Below are 19,819 nucleotides of genomic sequence, written 5' to 3'. Positions count from 1 at the left end.
AGAAAACAGGAAGCAGGAGAAGCAAAGATTGAAAAAAGTCTTCGGAGACCATGACTGTTGCCCTGGAAACAACAAGGGGCCCAGAAAGCCGGTGTGCTCTAGAGACGGTGCTGAGTGAGATCAAGGACGTTGGTCCTCCTGACATGAGCGTCTGGAAGGTATAGCATGAGTATTTCCATTGTAGATGGCCATGGCAGGGAGCAGGGCACACCCCTTTCCACTGGGGTGCTATTTTCAGTTAAAATGTGAATTTGTTCAGTGTGCAAATGTCTGTATATCCGTATGTCTGTAAGTTCTCAGCCAGTGAAGCTCTACTCTAAAGCCAGCTAGCCCGGGCCAGTTCTGAGAGATACAACTACAGGTGCATGGAGGCATGACTTCTATCTTAGAATATCACACCAAAACACTTTCCCTTGATATGAGTCTTTTCTACCCAATCACCACTGTGTTCTCCGACCTGGGTAGGACTGAGGGCAGTAATGAAGGGATACATACTCCACTGGCCTTCCAACATCAGGGTTTCTCTAGCGATGCAATCTGATTGTTCCTGACTTTGAAACTCATCGGACGGCCATTACTTTGCTCCATTTCAACTGTCAGTGAGGTGGTAAGCCTCAATCTTGTTTTCAATCACACTGGGAGAAGAGCTGTTTCCTCTGGACTTTGGAAGAATCAGACTGAGCAAATTCCCGTGGCCTCTTGCATGAGCCATGCAAGCCACCACAGGTATGGGGCCTCAGGAATGTGAAGTCGGGGTAGGATGGATAAGCTGCAGGGTCAGATACAGTGTCCCTGATCCATGCAAAGGGCCTTGATGCAGCCACGGTGTGCCTCACAATAGCCTCTAATAAACAATGTCTCCTGCAGCCCAGCTCCTGAGGAACCTACCAGGCTTTTACACCAGTATCCCCTCTGATTTAGGGTACTTCTTGCTATAATGACAGAGAGAGAGAGAGAGAGAGAGAGAGAGAGAGAGAGAGAGAGAGAGAGAGATCAAGTGTGTTTTGCACATGTGTACAGAGTGTATGTATGTAGTACTTTGTATCTGTAGTCCCAGCACTCAGGAGACAGAAGCAGGAGCAACACCATCCTTGGCTACACAGTAAGTTTGAAGTCAACTTGAAATATGTGAGACTGTGTAAAAAAAAAAAAAAAAAAAGAAATCCCAATACACAAAATAAAAAAAGTTAAAGGGCGAGTTTACAGGATGTGAGCTCTGTCGGAATGTGAAGCAGTTCCTCTGAGCAGGGCTTGCTCACAGCATGCAACAGGCACCCATGAAGCTTCGAGGGCATAGTCATTGAAGGAAACCAAAAACAAATTTTTCAGAGTTAACTCCCTTCCTAAGCCACGCCCCCCCACCGCCCCCCACCTGGAGGAAACAAACAAAAAAGACCAAGTCTGTTAGGGCAAACTGCAATTTGTACCGACTGTCTTTAAAGGTAAAACTGTGTTTTGTTTTGTTTTGTTTTGTTTTGTTTTGTTTTGTTTTGGAGCTGGGCCTTGCGCTCTACCACTGAGCTAAATCCCCAACCCAAGGTAAAACTGTTTAATGCAGCCCAGTGAACTAGCCACAAGCTATGTGAGGACGCCAGAAGCCCCAATTCAAGGTTCGCAGCTGAAGAGAGCACTCGAGGGCCAGGCCCGTGCTGTTCTTACACAGTGGTATCTTTATCCTTATAGGCAGCTGTGTCAGGAGCAGCAATGGACTCCCTTGCCATTGGAGGCTCGGGGGTTCAATTGCAGGGCTTCACTAATCCCACAGGGATAGATGCTGTTTGTGGGGACTCAAGACAGACCCACAAATGGAGCAATGTGCAAAGTTTCTGGTGTCTCCCTAAGTCAAATCCATGGCAACCTTCAGACTCCTGGGAGCCAGGGCCCAGCCGCCGCCCCTCCTGCTGACTGCCTCTCCGATTCTTCTCGAAAGGCCTTCAAAGAGTGTATTCAACAAATGAGTGGAGTTGGCGGATAGTGTCTCTTGTTTCAATACAGATGCTTATACCACCGGACACAAGTTGAGAAGATTCAACGCACCTACATCCTGTTGCGAGAAGCAGACATTCATTCTCTCACAGATACTGAGCAGCCTACTCCGTGTCTATGTCCCCAACCCTTCTCTAGCTTGGCAACCACGTGTGCCATCATAGACTGAACATCCGTCTCATACAAATGGCTGCATCTCTTTGTTCCGGCGCCCCTTCCGAGAACAACGTTAATTCTCATCCAACATTTCACTGAACAATCCTGGATCAAAGACACCCCTCTCCCTGATAGGACTTAGAGATGCTTAAAACTCCATAGAGTGGGAGGCCTCAAAAGCTTCGAAACAGGGTCAGGGAACAAAGGCGAGAGCTGCCACACCCCTGTTAGGAGTCCCCCGTGGGGCTCAACAACTCTCTGCCTTGCAAACACATATACCAGGGCTTCAAGGGGAGCTGGAGGCTGGTCTCCCTCATAATCTTTGCAGGGTTCCTTCCAGTGTCAAAGACAGGTGCTAATCACCACCATTGTGGTGAGAAACCAGGCTGCACCTTTGGCATGTCTCTGAGGAGGAGCACTCCACAGGTGTGTGAGCCCGCGCTGTGGGCTGCTGTTCACCGGGCACACAGAAAAGGGCATCTCTAGAACTGTAATTGGACCAGCACCGCATGCAATTACCTGTCCGCATGTAGTCCGGCCACCTAAATGATGTTTTTATTTCAAGCATGATGAATCCAGGCAGTTTTTGATTGCCTGTGATAACAAGGGTCAAGGGTCAGCTGAATAATCAAAATGGAAACCCTGTTCCTCTTGAGATTTCTCTCCTTTCTCCCATCCTCTGCTTCCATAGCTCCCTTCGCCAGGGTCCAGGTCCTAAGCAGCCCACTGAGGGGATGCTGTGCTGCGAGCCCCACCCCACCCCAGCAAGGACACGGCTCCAAAAAAAGCATGCAGTAGCACTGAGGTAAATCAGCTTCCCCGTGAGTCTGTGGAAGAAATCAGTGTCCCACTGCTCACACTGTTCACGTTTGGTCTGTGGTATCTCCTTTGTACATGTGGCACCTACAGTCACGCTACGGTCGCGCTTTTAGCATTCCATTCGTCCCAAGCTGTACTTTAAAATAATTTATTTTTGTAATATACATAAAAAACACTCCACAACTTCTGTGTTGTGTGCCTTTGTGGAGGAACCCATGCGTTTGCATATGCAAATAGGAGCACATCTGCATATGCAAATAGGAACTCATTTTCGTGTATGACAAAAGTTGACATTGTGTATCTTCTTCAGTAGCTCTGTGTCTTGTATATTTTTGAGACAGGGTCTCTCGCCGAACCTGGAGATCATGGAGGCCACCAGACTGACTGGTCAGCAAGTTCTAGGGATCTGTTGGTCTCCCTGACATTACAGGGAGACCTTGCCTGGCCTTTTGCATGGGTGCTGCAGATCTAAACTCAGGCCTTTGCACTCCAGATGTCAATCACTTTATCCGCTTAGCCATCTCTCCCCAGCCCTAAGTATCGCACGTCTTTTAAAAAGTTGTATAGTAAAAGATACCACCAATGCCAGCTTGGAGCAAGAACCAGTGGGTGGTATCCAGCAAGGCTTGGGGGCACACACGAGGAGGCTGGGCTTCAGCCTGTGTGTTTCAGTCATGGCCAATGTTGCCTGAAGGTCAGCGTATCAAAGAGAATAAGGACAGCTGTGATAAGTCTGCAAGTTTTCCGTAAGTCTAAAACAATTCCAAATAAAGGATTTATTCAAAGACAAGAGCAATTTCTATATTCGTCAGTGTGCTTGTTAACAACAATAACTATTACTGTTATTAGTAGGAGTCCCTTCTAAAGTTACAAAGAAAAATGTAGTAAAAACAAAAAAAGGAAAATTTACCAAGTACCCACAGGGCTTTGCAGACCCGTAGTGGGAGATGTCAGCCTAGGCTTGCACAGCTGTGACTGTCCACACATCCAACAACTAAGTGGCTGTTTCCTCTAGTCCCAAATCCCTGCAGATACAGCGATGCCTGACGGCAGAGAAGTGAACACTCCACAGCGATACACAGAGCCTCAGTGAGCCCAGAATAGTCAGAACCTCAAAAGAGAGGATCCTTCTGACTCCCCAAAAACAGCTACACCTCCATGCACCTGCTCACCTCCTCTGAACTGCAGCCCCATCCCATCCCTGGGCAGTCAAGTCTGTTTGGGAAATAAATGCCCCCAGGGCTCATTTCAGGACAGTTCCCTTCACGATGGCAGAGTTAACACCATCAAGAAGGCTGGGGCTGATGCTCTGGGGGAAAGGAACACTGGACACCTCCCAGGGCTGGTACAGCAATGTTCTTCTGCAGGTAATTGCCCAAACTATCACTGTGGGCTGTGTGCACACAGTGCCACCCGCAATGAAAGTGGCAGCTGAAACACCACGGGAAAGCAGAGAGTTTATTTCCCTAAGATTGCGTCTCTGTTCAGGAAGCTGGGACGAGGCTCCTGAGCTCTTGGCTCCCCCATTTCTAATCACAGAGTGTAAAACCAAGTTGTCTCTTTCAGCACCGGAAGTGATTTTGTTGGCATCCCCTACTGTTTGGTAGATTAAATGTTTTTGAGGCCAGAAAGAAGGGAGGAAAAAAAAAACAATACATTTCAGCAAAACCAAACAAACGAACAAAAGCTTGCTCCCTCTCCTTATGTTCCCAGAGCTTCCTAAGTATGGGATTGTTTTCTTTTTTCTTTTTCTTTTTCATCAGTCCAGATGGAGAACAATATGGCTGGGTAAGACCCTGCCACACCTGCCGTGGTGGGGTGGGGAGGCTGGCTAATCGGTGCCGGTTGGGCATATTTATAAAAGAAAGCAGTTATGTTTAAACATTCCAATAAACAGATCAAAACACAGATTTGTGTGTTAGCCTCAGCCAGCCATTTCTATAAGCCAAGATGACTCTTGTCCTTGTGAAACAACTGACAACTGGTCCTTGAATCCAAGGCTAGTCTGGGAGGTCTTGCCCATCCTTGGAACTTTGATTTGTGGTCTCTTGAGCCCTCCTTGTGGACTACTTCCGATTGTCTGGGTTCTTATCCTGACTCCCTTCAAACCCATTTTTGGAAAGAAGCAGAACTCAGATCAAAAGCTGTTCAGTTTGGTTCCTAAGCTAAAACTCACATTCCCCCAAAAAGGGAAGCGTCAGTATAAACTCAGCCTATCTCTTCTCTAAGCATAGTGTGACCTCAGCCTGTCTCTTCCTTAAACATAGTGTGACCTCAGCCTATCTCTTCTCTAAGCATAGTGTGACCTCAGCCTGTCTCCTCCTTAAACATAGTGTGACCTCAGCCTATCTCTTCTCTAAGCATAGTGTGACCTCAGCCTGTCTCTTCCTTAAACATAGTGTGACCTCAGCCTATCTCTTCTCTAAGCATAGTGTGACCTCAGCCTGTCTCCTCCTTAAACATAGTGTGACCTCAGCCTGTCTCTTCTCTAAGCATAGTGTGACCTCAGCCTGTCTCTTCCTTAAACATAGTGTGACCTCAGCCTATCTCTTCTCTAAGCATAGTATGACCTCAATCTGTCTCTTCCTTATAGTATGACCTCAGCCTGTCTCTTTCTTAAACATAGTGTGACCTCAGCCTGTCTCTTCCTTAAACATAGTGTGACCTCAGCCTATCTCTTCTCTAAGCATAGTGTGACCTCAGCCTGTCTCTTCCTTAAACATAGTGTGACCTCAGCCTATCTCTTCTCTAAGCATAGTGTGACCTCAGCCTGTCTCTTCCTTAAACATAGTGTGACCTCAGCCTATCTCTTCTCTAAGCATAGTGTGACCTCAGCCTGTCTCTTCCTTAAACATAGTGTGACCTCAGCCTATCTCTTCTCTAAGCATAGTATGACCTCAATCTGTCTCTTCCTGATAGTATGACCTCAGCCTGTCTCTTTCTTAAACATAGTGTGACCTCAGCCTGTCTCTTCCTTAAACATAGTGTGACCTCAGCCTATCTCTTCTCTAAGCATAGTGTGACCTCAGCCTGTCTCTTCCTTAAACATAGTGTGACCTCAGCCTGTCTCTTCTCTAAGCATAGTGTGACCTCAGCCTGTCTCTTCCTTAAACATAGTGTGACCTCAGCCTATCTCTTCTCTAAGCATAGTGTGACCTCAGCCTGTCTCTTCCTTAAACATAGTGTGACCTCAGCCTATCTCTTCTCTAAGCATAGTATGACCTCAATCTGTCTCTTCCTTATAGTATGACCTCAGCCTGTCTCTTTCTTAAACATAGTATGACCTCAGCCTGTCTCCTCCTTAAACATAGTATGACCTCAGCCCATATCTTTTCTAAGCATAGTATGACCTCAGCCTGTCTCTTCCCTAAACATAGTATGGGGCTCACCAGCTGACTCCTACTAGAACTTTGTTTTTATTTTTATATATTTTTATTCTTCATTAAAAGTACCTTCTGGAAATATTAAAAAAAAAAAAAACAGTCTTTAAAAACCAGAAGTAGGCCCTGGGTTCGGTGCCCAGCTCCGAAAAAAAAAAAGAACCAAAAAAAAAAAAAAAAAAAACCAGAAGTTGCCCTGGCCTCCACATCAACACAGACCCTGACGGCACCATGCTAAGGAAAACAAGCCAGTGCTCAGAATGTTTTCTTTCCAGATGATGATTGAGAAGCTAATTTAAAAAAAAAAATGGTTCCAGGTACCACAAGAGTAACAGAACTGTGCTGTTTTCTGGGGTTTTGTTTTTTTACTTTTTTTTTTTTTTTTAATGGAGTGTGCTGGATGTCTCTACAGTTTTGTTCAGATGACTGCAGAACCTGGAAAAGCTGTTGCTGCTGTTGATGCATAACACACTGCTATTATTGGTCTTTTTATATAAATATAAATATATATATACAGATATATAATTTGAATTTTTGGAAACTTTAGCTGTGCTGTCAACTTTGGAAAAAAGTATCCCCGTTTACTGTGTTGAGTTGGCACTGTACAGAAATTAACAGCCATATTGGTCTAGAAATGTTGAACTTAAGTTTTTTCCATTTGTACAGGGGTAACGCACTGTATTAAATATGTAAGGTCTTATCTACGTGGGTTTGATTACAAAAACTAATAAAGTATTCTCTAAATAAAAAAAAAAAAAAAAAAAAAAAAGGAAAACAAGCCAGGCATAAAGACCAGGAAGTCCTGCGTCCTATGGCATGGGTAATGCAAGAGGCTTGTCCAAGCAGAGTTGAATGGTGGTGAGGTGGGAGGGTCGAGGAAATGGCCAAAGGGAGGGAAATTCTATCAGTTAGTGACTTGTCCTGTTTCTACGGCAAAATACCCTGGCAAAAGCAACCTAATTATTTCAGTCTACGGTATGGCCCATCACGGTGGAAAGTCACGCTGGTGGCAGCTTCAAGCAGCTGATCCCTTACATCGGGCTCAAGCCAGACAGCAGAGAACAGTGCACACGTGCACTCAGCTTGCTTTCTCTGTTTTGTCCCAGCCAAGACCCCAGGCCATGGAATGCTATCACCCACACTCAGTGGTCTTCCCATTCAATAAACCCCACCTAGATGCCCAGATGCCACCCCTGTAGGTGATTCGAGATGCTTGGATTTGATATCAATATTAACCATTCCAACTGCATTCCAGAGATCTATACAAGATGGCCACTATAGCTAACAGACCGTTAGTCCCCATGGAGACGTTCTTAGGTAAGGTAAGTTAGGTTAGGCTAAGGTAAGTTTCCTTACTACCAATGTCACTTAGACAGACGATGCCAGAGGGAACTTCAGAAGGTGGTAGATGTTCCAATCACCTTAACGGTGTGAAGACTCCACATGTGTAGAACCTTCTTCTACCTTATGCCCCAAGTTATCCAGTGTATCCTGCTTTTCTAGGGACTCGAATTCTCAGCGCTGAGAATTCAGAAAAATAATGAAATTCCTCCCTGAGACAGTCATCTCTCATAGCCCATGAAGGCCCTCCTCCACGTCGTTCAAGTCAAGCCCTGTATATAGAGAATGGCCCCTCCTCTCAAGGTAACTCAACTCTTATTCCAAGAACGTGAGAGGAATCTAGAATCAAGCGCCAACAGGGCTTTGGGGTCAGTCAAGCAAGGTCAAGCTTCAGTCCAGCACCATCCTTCCTTTAACAGTTAAGGCAGATACTGCTGTAGGACCCAATTCTTTTCTGAAGCTTCCCTTCATTTTCCAGTCAGATTTAGCATCTGCTCTCAAACCAACTTGCCGTCTTCTCATCTTAGGTCACAGAGCAGAGGAGAAACATGACCAGATAATGAACACATGGAAACCGCCCCGCCTCTCACCGGACCCTCAACCGTGGCCCACACCCCACTATTGCATTGCTTCTGTTCAGACAAATGTGTTCTCAGCACACACGCAGACAGAGACACACACAGGAGTTTGCAGATTTAAAAAAAAAAAATCAGTGTATTATGTGCCCAGCATGGCCCACCTCCCTGTGGCTAAAAGAGGTTCCGACTTTTTCCAATTTGTTCTATTCCTTCCCTCTGCCAGGGACTCTTTTGTCTTTGTCCCACTCATCTGCCATCTTTTGTGTGCTGCATTGTAATCAGGATAATTGGAGGAGAGCGATAATGAACGAAAAATACTGAACCGACAGCCTCTAATCAAAAGAGCCACGAGGGACTCTTCCAGGTACCCGGCAAGTCCCATTCAACCGTCATGCAAAGCTCAACAAATGCAGGTGGAGAACCGAACTTAGCCCTAGGCTTCCTTGCAGCCAGATGACCTATGGAGAAGAAGATGGGTTGGTCTTGCTTACAGGTGACTGACAGTCTGGCAGAGACGTCCATAAACGAGAAAGTATGTTAAATCGAATAAACCCTGGTGGTAATGAATGTGTGGGAGCGAGAAATGGAGCTGTAAGAAGCTGTTAGCACAGCGAGACCCTCACAAGTGAACCTGGGATACAGGGAGCCAAGCCACAGACATCTGGGGACAAAGATAGAGAAGAGAGCAAACATAGAGAGCTTGAGATGACCCCATAGGAGGCCCAACCACAGACATATGGGAACAAAAGCAAAAAAGACAGAAACACAGAATCCTTGAGATGGCCTTTTGCTTGCAAGTCACAAAAGCCAACGAAAGGCCAATGAGATAGTGCCGGGAGAAGCCAGAGGCTGTGCAGGGGACAAGTGATACAAAATTCCCAAGGGGAAAGGAGACGTGGTCTGCCAAGTAGCACAGGCCTTGGTATGGAGTTGGAGGAAGAGTTGAGAGAAAAGCCCAGGTCAGGACAAAAGGAGGAAGAACAGACATGTGGAGTTTCTAAGGGATGAGCAGACAGCAGATCTCCTGGAGGGTAGAGGTGGACCTGCTTCTTCACAGTGCTCAAGAGACAAAGAACTAGAGTCTTGGAGTCTCTGTTTGTAGTTCTTAGTCTGCTGTCCAGAGAACAGCTCGGAGGTTGATTGCCTGAGTCCCATTTCCCGTAGGGCTACGTGTGCATTCTATAGAGTTCACCAGGGTGTGTGGAAATGTATGTTGGGTATCTTTGGAGACATTCCAATTTCTGGATGCATCTGTTTCCTCTCCCTGAAGTGAGAAAAACAGATCCAGGTCCCAGATGTCCCTTCTATAAGGCCTGACGCAGCCAAGAGGCATGGAGAGTCACATCCATCTGCCTCTAGGGTCTCATAGCCCCGGGCACATTCTGAACCCTTGAAACCTTAGGTCAAGCCTCTCTCATCAAACCACGCATTCCTTAACAATGTGGACAAACATGGGGCTTGTGTCACGTAATTCCAAGTGGGCACACGGTGAACGATTGCTCAGGGAAACCCAAGCTATACTGGCAATGAAGAATGCCTGTGGCTTTCTCTAAGAGAGTTCACTACCACCAAAGCAAAAGGAACAAACAACAAACAAAAAATTTGCGCTCCAAGACCATAATAGCCAAAGTCTCGTCTGGCCCTGTCCTTGACCTGGAGATCAGGAGTACATCTACCATCATTGCCTGGCACTTTCTAAGATATGCTGATGACCCAGGGGAGAAGCAAGCTCACTCTTTCAGTCTCATGACCAGAGATCTTGGCTGTGGGAGACCTAGACAAGCCAGCCAGTGTAGCACAAGTAAGTTTTTCACCTTAGATGCCTTAGTGGCCACTCTCCATGAAGCAATCCGCAGCTTCTGCCAAGCCTCTCACTCCTCAGGGATTCACCCCATGAGGATACACCCAGCCCAGCAGAGAGGGTCAGACTAAAATCTGCCTCTGACCTTCCTGAAAGCCAGGCAGTAGGTCTTGAGCATGTTTCGCATCTTGTAGACTTCTTGTTCCCTTGAGGTGAAGTTCCTTGAGATTTGGCTCAAATAGAACAAACTCAGAGCTAGGTGGCCAGAGCCAATACACGTGTTCTCTGAGGCAAAGACAGCACAGAGCCAAGTGGGACTTAGAGCTTAGAAACAGATTTGGTCTGAGACGATGTCTATTGAGTCTGAGGACACCAGGCTGAGAACGGTGCTGGGAGCCAAGTGAGGTTTTGGTCAAAGTGTTCAGGGCACCTGCCTCTCCCCTCAGAGGCAAAGAGAAACACATGTTCAAACACATGTTACATCTCTACCCTGGGAAAAAAATCAATAGCTCTGTTGCTCTGGTCTACAAGGCATAGAGATGTCTCCTGGTCTACAAGGTCCTATGTTTGCTCCTTCCACTTGACCCGCCCCCCCCCATCCCTATTTCTTGTCATCTACGGCAAAGCCACATTCTGGCCTCTAGCTTCTTGAACTCCTGCCTGTGTCAGAGTCCCCAGGGAGCCACACTCATGGCCTGGAATGCTCTTCCCATCCCTCGCAGTCTCTTGCTGACCTTTCACATCTTTACGAAAGTCCCGAGTCAGCGGTTCTCAGTCTTCCTAACCCTGTGACACTCTAATACAGTTCCTCGTGTTGTGGTGACCCCAACTGTAAAATTACCTCAATGCTACTTCATAACTGTAATTTTCTATTGATATGAGTTGTAGTGTAAATATCTGACATTCGGGGTATCTGATTGTTGACCCCCCCCTCAAAGGGGTCATGACCCATAGGTTGAGAACCTGCTGCTCTAGCTGCTCCTTCAGCCATATCAGACCCCCAAGTTCTCACCACCATGGTGATTATTAAATGTGTTGTTCCTTAGTTCCCATGGGACAGCATCATTCTCTTACCCATTCCACAGTCATGGCCAGAAGTGGATGTGGTGGTGGGTAGATGGATGAGTAGATGCATGAGTAGAAAGGTGGGTGGATGGATGGATGGATGGATGGATGATAGATGGATGAGTGGATGGTTGGATGGATGCGAGATAGGCATGTAAATGGTGGATGGTTGGATGAGGGGATGATGGGGTGGCTAGATAAATGGATGAGTGGTTAGGTGGATAGGTAACTGAATAGATATATGGGTAAATGGGTGGCTGAATGGGTAAGTGGACCTTCCAGTCAAAAGTGGTTTCTCCTCTTACACATTCTCCTTCATAGCTATTGTATGCTGCCCCTTCTACTTGGAATTACCATCCTTTCCTTAGTTCACATAGTCAAAGCCTATCCCCCACACACAGTGGAACCCAAGGGCCGCCTCCTCAAGGCCCTAAGGAACCTCTTCCAGCTAGGAGTCTTTCCATACCCCAAACTCTACCAACATCTAATCTGTGATAGCCTCCTGGATGAATCCTTTCCTGTCTTGTTTTGCAGTGGGCTTAAATTTGTTCGTAGAACTCTAAGATCTTCAAAGGAGAGAGACTCCCTTTTTATCTCTACAGTGGTAAGTATGATCAGCTAATGATATGACTATGAGACCTCTAAGCAACATGGGACAGGAGCACCTTACCAAATATACCACTTCACAAATGAAGGCAGGAAGCCCACGGCCATGAAGTCCCTTGCCCTAAACCAGCCAGCAAAGAATCAGCAAGGACGATTGTAGGTTCAGGTTTCATGGCCCATTTTCTTACTTTCAAAAAAGTAAGCTTGACCTTTGGTGGAGACCTTCCCCTCATACTGCCAGGAACAGTCAGGAAGGCTTCTCTCCTGGGTGTCTCCTCAGCCCAGCCTCCTGCCCAGGAGAATACCTCCCAGCACATAACATCAGTGAGAACAGGAAGCCAGCCCTGCTAACTCTAGAAGTGCAGAACTTTTGTCACAACTAATGTAAAACTCCCATGGAACCTTCTTCCTGTGAGGAATCCATACCAGGATGCAGTATGTCTCACTCGCCTGCTCTCCCATGGGTGATACCTGGCCAAATCATCGAGCAGTACTGGAATTGATTCTCTGCTTACTATGCCACTAAATATGATCAAGTGACTCTACCTACCCCAGGCCCACTGTATTCTCTTAGGGCAACCCAATCCCCAGGCCTGGATAATTTAGTACATAGCATTATCCCATCAATGCTAATGGTAGTGTTGTGGGGTTAGGACTTTCTCCGAGACTTCTCTCTGGCCCTAGGGCATCTCAGTAGACAGTTGCAAGATGATGCTTCCTTCTTTCCATAGAGCAGCACCAGAGCTTTGGGGGAGGTTATCCGAGGAGACAGGAGCCCTGTGCCTTGCTGGGAACACATAGATCAAGGTGGCAGGTCACGCACACATCTCCACGCCCCACAACCTCTTGCATCCACCTCCACACCAGCCTCCTCATATCCGCATCCGTGCAGAGAGAACACGAGAACACGTGTGTGCATTCACCCCAGCCCACGTGCGCCGAGAACGCCGGCAGCCATCAACCTGCTACCCTTGCCCCTGACTGAAGCCCATGGACAACTGGGGACTGTGCTTATGGATCTCCCACCTAGGTGAGCCTGCCAGGAGGGCCAAGTGTATTTGCATATAATTTGCATGTGTTGACACAACCCTTCCCATCTCTGCACAGAGCTTTCCCAAGCTAACCTGTTATTACTGCCTCTCTCAAGTTGGCGCCGCTCACCCACCCACTGCCTGTGAGTACTATGCATGGAGACAGGCTGGGAGCTGGCAGATCAGATCAGATCACTCCAGCGATTCACACAACCTCTCAGCCTCAGTTTCTCCCCGGACAACGTATACCGAGACAGCTCCATACAAAATCACCTGACATAAAATGTCCAGAGTGAAGTATTGCTTACATGTAGAAAACTCTTTATTTGTATCACAGGGCCGAGAATTGCCTCTGGGTGAAGAAGTAGGTTCCCTAGGCCTCAGTGACTATTTGTCACAAACTTGAAGCTACAGGACTCTTAGTTACATTTGCATTTCCTGCGAACTGTTGAGAGGTATTTTAGAAAGAACTCCTTCTACACAGCCTCCTTGTATCAAGACAATAGTCACTGTTTAATTGAAATTCAAAATTTAGCCGGGTGTCCTAGATTTTTATCTAAACACCTTACCTGGGGCTGAGGCCAGGGGGCTCCTGTCATTACTAATATCCTGTTTTCTTACCGTTCTTACAAAGCTCTGGGGGACATGGTCTCTGTTTCCCAAATGTCCTGCTTCCTACTCTGGGATAGGAAGCAGGGGGGCAGGAGGCTTCATGTGAGGCGAATTGAGAACTGCCGAGGGGGAGGGGGAGAACATGTGCTTCCTAATCTAGGTACAAAGCTAGACTGTGCTCCCCTCCACTCTCTGTGAAGACTGGGCGGTTATCACTGTGAACGTGAGGCCACGCTTCCTGTGGTGATGAGCACGCGTGTTTTCATCAACAGAGCTGGTTTCTAGGGCCTCGTCACAGGATGTGAGGCCTGTGGCAGGTCGCAGAGGAAGAGGCAAGCCGTGGCAGGGGCTACAGCTTGGAGCGGGAGGTACGGTGGAAGGGGGCTGCATCTGGGCCAGGCTGTCTCAGTCCAGGGACTGGAGCAGGAATCCAACCTCGTGGTTGCCTACAAAGCTCTCGGTCAGCCTTTGGTGTGGTTTCCCTGGTTCACGTCCGGTAGGATGCTAGACTGACTCGATCACAGTCTTTATCTAAGCTGGATGCAGGACGGGGCAGAGCTCAGCATCTCGGTTCAAGCCCTAGCTGTACCTGCTACACACAAACACTAGCGAAGGAGCCAGGGGTCAGAGTGTGGCTCAGTTGGTAAAGTACTTGTCTAGCATGCACAAGGCCCTAGATCTGTGACCTACAGACTGTGTAGCATACCTGTCACCCCAACACCAGAAGGTGGAAGCAGGAAGATCAGCACGTCTAGGTGATGCTCAACTACATGGCAAGTTCCAGACCATCCTAGGCTACCTAAGAGCCAGGAAAGGTAAGTGAGCACCCACGGAACTCGTGTGCAAGCCATGAGTGCGACTAGGGAGAGTGTCAGCTCTGCACCTCAGGGCTTTGGCAGGCTTGTTGCCCTGGGGAACAGGGACACTGCTAGAAAACATGTGCCTCACCCAAGAGCAACAATTTCTTTCAAGATTTGTGCAGAGGAGAAAGTGTGTGAAGGCCAGAGGATATATCACGGATAAAAATCCAAAGATTAAAACACCGGATCCCACATTCTTCCCCATAAAGTAGTGCTGGGCAGGCCCCCACCCTTGGCAAGTTGCAAAGATGAAGTAACATAAGGCATCGCTTTTCCCTGCCCCCACTACCTTGATGAGACCTTCCTTTGGGAACTTAGGTCTCTACCGAGGAGTCTGAGACAATGGTGGGTCTGCTTCAGTGTGAAAGGTTAAACCCTAAGCATCCAAGGCAGCCAGGGCACTGAGGAGACCCCTGGGGTTCTCATGGGTTGTTGATGGCTATGGCCAGACCTCCAACAGAGCCTTGAAAGTCACTTCCCCCTTGGCTACGGCAAGACGGAACTTAACCTGTGGTTAAGTATGGCCAGCCTAGGAAGGACCAGGGACTTTCATAACTAATGGAGACCTGTCCTCTACATCTGTCCCTCATGGACGGTGTTCCCCACCTACAGCATCCATCTGGCCCCCTTCTCTTAGGTCGAAGGTACTTCAGAGGAGGATTGAGAGAAGGGGCCAGGAAACTTGGGGTGTGTAGGGGCTAGAACACGCTCTGGTCTGTGAACCCGCGATGGCATAGCTCACAGTCCTGGATACAACCATCTGAATGCCACATCACAGCCAGTGTCCTGCTGGTGCACAACCTCTGTTTTGCCCATTATCCACAAAAGCTTCAGAAGTTCAGGGCAAGAGATTCTTCCCCAGGGCCTGGGAATATCGAACTGGCCATGATGGTCAGAATCTCTCTACACTCCCAATTTCTTCACTATACAGAGAACTCTCAGGTGCTGCTGGGCACTACGGGACTTCTTCCACCCCTTTCTGAAGAGTTCATTCAAGGCCTAGTCTTGGATTGGCCAACCGGACAGCATTTATTCACTGCTGAAACCTGTGTGCTGGCCTCCATTGATGTAAGACATAGCCATGGGTGGTTCAGGCTTACTCCCGCCTGTGGGAGGATATTCTAGATCACTGAAGAGAACATAGGGTGGTTTGTCTCTTCAGATAGGACTATGGTAGGTAGATCCCCGTGTTCTCATCGGTCTGGTGATGATGTTGATACGCTGAGGCAGTTACCTCAGACCCTGAATGCGTTCTGCCCATCCATTCTTACTTCTGCCTATGCTCAACCTGCCCGCTGCCTCTCTCTTCTGCCCAGAAAACATGGCTCCACGCCAGGGACCTCCTGCTCTGATGTGGTTCCTCAGAAGAACAGACTTACCTCTTGACACTGAAGCAGGCTTTGAGGGGGAGGTGGATAAAACTGACCTGTTCAAGCCAGCACCCCTCTTCCTGCAGTATTAGAAGTGTCCCCAGGGCCTTTCTTTCTTATTCCAAGCCATGACCCAACATCCCCCCGACCCCCGGCCCCAACAACACACTAATTTCAGCTTGTACAACCTTTCCTTTAAGAAAAACAAGGCATAACAATTGCAGTTCTCCCTTGGCCAATGGCCAGACTATGAAGGGCTGGAGCCAAGACACTAACGGATACACCCGGAGAGGCCAAGGGCAGAGGGCAGAACATTCTGGACAGGCTTTTGTCGGACACCAGCCTGAAAGGCCTTGTGGAGAATCCGTGCTTAAGATCAACACCTCCAGTCTGAGTGGCACGCACGCCAAGGCCCCTCAGAACCTTGTGTGGAACATGCCTGTGACATTAATTAATGCCAGGCAAACTGCAAGAACAGAGCTGGAAAACTAAAAATAGAGCTTTTGCCAACTGACTCATCTCTGACTGCACAGAATCCAGAGCCTTTCTCTCAGCTTCTTCTCTACATGTGCGAGATATTATGCTCTCTCTTTTCCTCAGTCCCTCTCTTTCTCTCCCTCTCTCTCTCTATCTCCCTTTCTCCCCCTCTCCTTTCCCCTTGCTCCCTTCTCTCTCTCCTCTTTCTCCCCATCTTCGTTGTTCTTCTCTTCTTTGCGTTGGGAGGTCTCACTTCCGGAAGTGATGGTCCCACTCAGCTACCCTCCGACCCACAAACATGCTTAATAAGCAAAGAAATCACTGTTTTTCCTGGCTCCCATGGTCCTAAATCCTGTCATTTGTACTTCAGATTTTCCATGCGGATACCCCTGCCCGTTACATCACATACAACTCTATAGCTTCGTTTCCGATTACAGTCCCATCTATTTTAAACTTTGTTGATTTCTGCAAGGAAGGAAGCCTATTTCATACAGATTAGCTGGACAGCTGGATCTGATTGCTTCTGATTACCCGGCTTGGGGCCACTAGGGAAAGAGGTTTCCCAAAGCCCCTTGGATGTTGGACCATTCCATATGGCCCCCAAAGTGTGGGTCACTGCTCACTCTGGGGAGGAAGGCCAGCAGCCTCGGTCGGAAATCAACAGGTCAAGGTGAAGGCAGGCTCACACATTGCCCCGCACCGCAGGGTTTGGAGACTGTGCTGGAAGATGGGGGTTGGGGGTGGGGACCAGAACCCCCTGGATTCCAGAGCTCTTGTGTGCCCCCTGAGTGGGGGATTGTGTCAGAAACTGCGTGTGTTGGAAAGAGGCATCCATCATGCTTGGGAGACGAGAGACCAGGCATAAGCATCAGAGCCCTTCCTTCACCTGGCCTTGCACCCCAGACCTCCAGGTGCATAAAGAAATCACAAAGTCCTCTCTCACCTTTCAGTGGTCAGTCCACAGGCAGGGGGGGGCTGCCGCGCTCTCCTGAAAGCTGGTGGCTCCGATGAGGCAGGAGCGTTCTGCCTGCTCGTCCCATCTGTGCTCTCTCTTTGTGCCTCCTCTAGAGAAAACCCGAGTGCTGGAGATTTAAAAAAAGAAGGATGGTGTGTGTGTGGAGGGTGGTGGGAGTCGGGGGTGCCGAGGCGGTGGGGGGGTGGCAGAGGGACACCCTGGGGGTAGTGAGCAGCCTGCCCTGGTGTGGGTTCGGGGTAATGGCCGACACAGGGGAGATGGCTTGCCTGCCGGAGCTCGGCACCACGGCAGCTTTGTGTGGGCGGCGGCAGCTCACGGCTGGGTTTCAAACCATTACACTGAACATTTGCAAACAGATAAAAAAAAAAAAAACAAACCCATTGGGCACAAATGGAAACTTCTGCTTTCCTTCTCTCCACAATCTTTCTCCTTCTCCTCTGCTTGAGGGTTTCCCTGGAGGAAGGTCAGGGTAGTTGATGGCCCCTCAGACCTCTCGCAACTCCATCTCCTCCAGCCATTCCACCCCCATGACCACCACTGTGTATAGACAGGAGCCAGTGTGTAAGACGTTCACCAAACCTTCAGGTCTATTCATTAAGCCACACTCTCTCCTCCTAGGTCTCTCTCAAATTCCAGTTGGAAGGTGTGTGGTCTTTCCCAGCTTTAAAAACACCTTAGAACAAGCCAGTGAGTAGCTAGATGAGAAACATTGTCTTTGCTAGCTGACACTCTTTCCGAAGGACATCCTACGAGCAGTGGGAGGAGCTACTTCTTGAAAATGAAACAGAGTCAGTGTTCAAACCACTTTGAGAAATGTCCTGTAACCTTGTGTCCAGGAATAACCATAGTTCTCAGCAGATAAAGGCTCTGAAAAGTCCTGCAACAAAGAAGCTTCTTTTACTCTGTTTAGGTATTTCCAGAATGTGTAAGATTCTGAGAGGTCCAGGGCAAATGAGGCAGCTCAGGGTTCCCTAGTTTGGGACTCTCCCCTTGATACCACAGACAGTTGTTAATGAACTTGAGACTACAGCTCTGTCACAAACAAGAGCAAACTGTGGATGACTAATCTCTCACAACTGCCGGTAGCTACTAACATGTCCCGTCTCCCTTCCAGGTGGCTTTCTGCTTCGTTTCTACAACTCAGAGGCCACTGGAGGCAGAAAGGTACTGTCAAGTTTAGTGCTACCTGCCAGGGTCTCCCAGCCCAAGACCTGGGAGATGCGATGCCATAGCCTGCCCTCCAAGAAGGCAGAAGCTCAGAACCCTGAAGCCCAAATTCTAACAAGGTGGCTCTAGGTGACAGAGGTATCCATGCTGCGATGACAATGACAGAGGAAAGAAGGTGGAGATGTTGGTGCAGCAGGATGAGAGAGGAAATCCTGGGACACCCTGTGAGCCGGAGGATGTCCGAAGCCTTTAGTACAAGCAGGGTATCCTATTAGTTACTTCCTATTGCCCTGATAAACACCAACAAAAGCAGCTTGAGGAGGAAAAGTTTACTTCATTTTACAGATCACAGTCTGCCATCAAGGGAAGAGGAGGGCAGGAGTTCAAGGAAGGAAGCTGGAAGCAGGAGCCGAGGCAGAGACTGTCAGGGAGCGCCGCTTATCAGATTGCTCCCCATGGCTTGCTTAGCCTGATTTCGGATAGAAACCAGGACCACCCGACCAGGAATGAAACCCCCTCCCACATCAATTGTCAAAAGAAAATGTCCCACAGTCTAGCCTGTAGAACCATCTGATGGAGGCGATCCCTCGCTCAAGGTTCCCTCTTCCCAGGTGATGCTAGTTTGTGTTGATAAAAGTGTGTGTAAGATAAGAGGTGACCCACCCTGGCCTAAGGACCCATCCCTTCACCCGGGTTCCTCTCCCTCATGCAGATCAGTCTGAGTCTACCGTTGTCAACTACAGATAATTTGTTCTGAATCCTTTTGATTGTTACAGCTAAGGGGCCAAGAGTAGAGATTAGGGATGCTGCTGAATGTCTTTCAGGGCAGACGATGGCCCCACCAAGAGGATCCAATCCCTAATACCACTGTTGCTGAGTGGACATCCTTGTGGGGTGCAGATGAGAAAGACATGAGCATTCTGTGCACTCTGGAAGGTAACCATGATGTCTGAGTTCCTTCTGACAGCTTCCACTCACACGGGGGATAGGATAGAAAAGGCTGGAGAATAAAATCGCCTTGCTTCAGACCCAAAGAAGAGAGCGCCAGCCTTCCTGGTAAACAGACTAAAGTACACAATTAAAAAGAAAGGAGGGAAGGAAGGAAGAAGGGAGGAAGGGAAAGGAAAGACAAAACTGCCTCATCTTGCTTAAGTACCTCCGACAGGTTGAACCCTGTGAGCAGAGTGAACCGGTATAGAAAAGCTTAGAGAGGCTTAAGAAATCCTTGCGAGCACTTCAGCAGATAATCGCTCATAATTAGAGCATTTTCTAGACTCCATTGAAAAGGCTTTAAACAAAGCCGAAAATTATTTGTTGACCTTCGTTCTGAAGGAGGCGAACAGTCATGTCGACAATGCTAACGCGCCAGGCCTTGGTTGAGAATTTTCTTTTAAGGCAAGAACTAGCCAGACTCACAGCGGCGCTTGGCACGTGGCATGTAGCACGTGGCAATTATTAACAGCCAATCAGAGGAGACTGTGCAGCCACAGGGCAGACTGGTATCCTGGTTACTGCGCATACTCAGAGAATACCATACCGCATTCTTGGCCTCTCGCTTCTGTAAGACCTCCAACTCAAGGATCAGGCCCAGAAA

At 48.2% G+C, this 19,819-nt stretch overlaps 1 protein-coding gene across 1 annotated transcript in view; it reads right to left on the bottom strand.

Moving 5' to 3' along the window:
* Positions 1-17,898, bottom strand: part of Zfp831 (zinc finger protein 831) — a 120,412-nt gene extending 102,514 nt beyond the window's left edge. Inside the window, exon 1 of the mRNA XM_039104080.2 lies at positions 17,026-17,898. The gene's annotated coding sequence lies outside the window, so the exon portion shown is untranslated. The remainder of the gene's footprint in view (positions 1-17,025) is intronic.
* Positions 17,899-19,819: the final 1,921 nt, after the last annotated feature.

This window comes from Rattus norvegicus, chromosome 3, assembly GCF_036323735.1.
Source record: "Rattus norvegicus strain BN/NHsdMcwi chromosome 3, GRCr8, whole genome shotgun sequence".
NCBI lineage: Eukaryota > Metazoa > Chordata > Mammalia > Rodentia > Muridae > Rattus > Rattus norvegicus.
The sequence above is the reverse complement of the archived record's forward strand: the minus strand, read 5'-3'. Positions and strand labels throughout refer to the sequence as shown.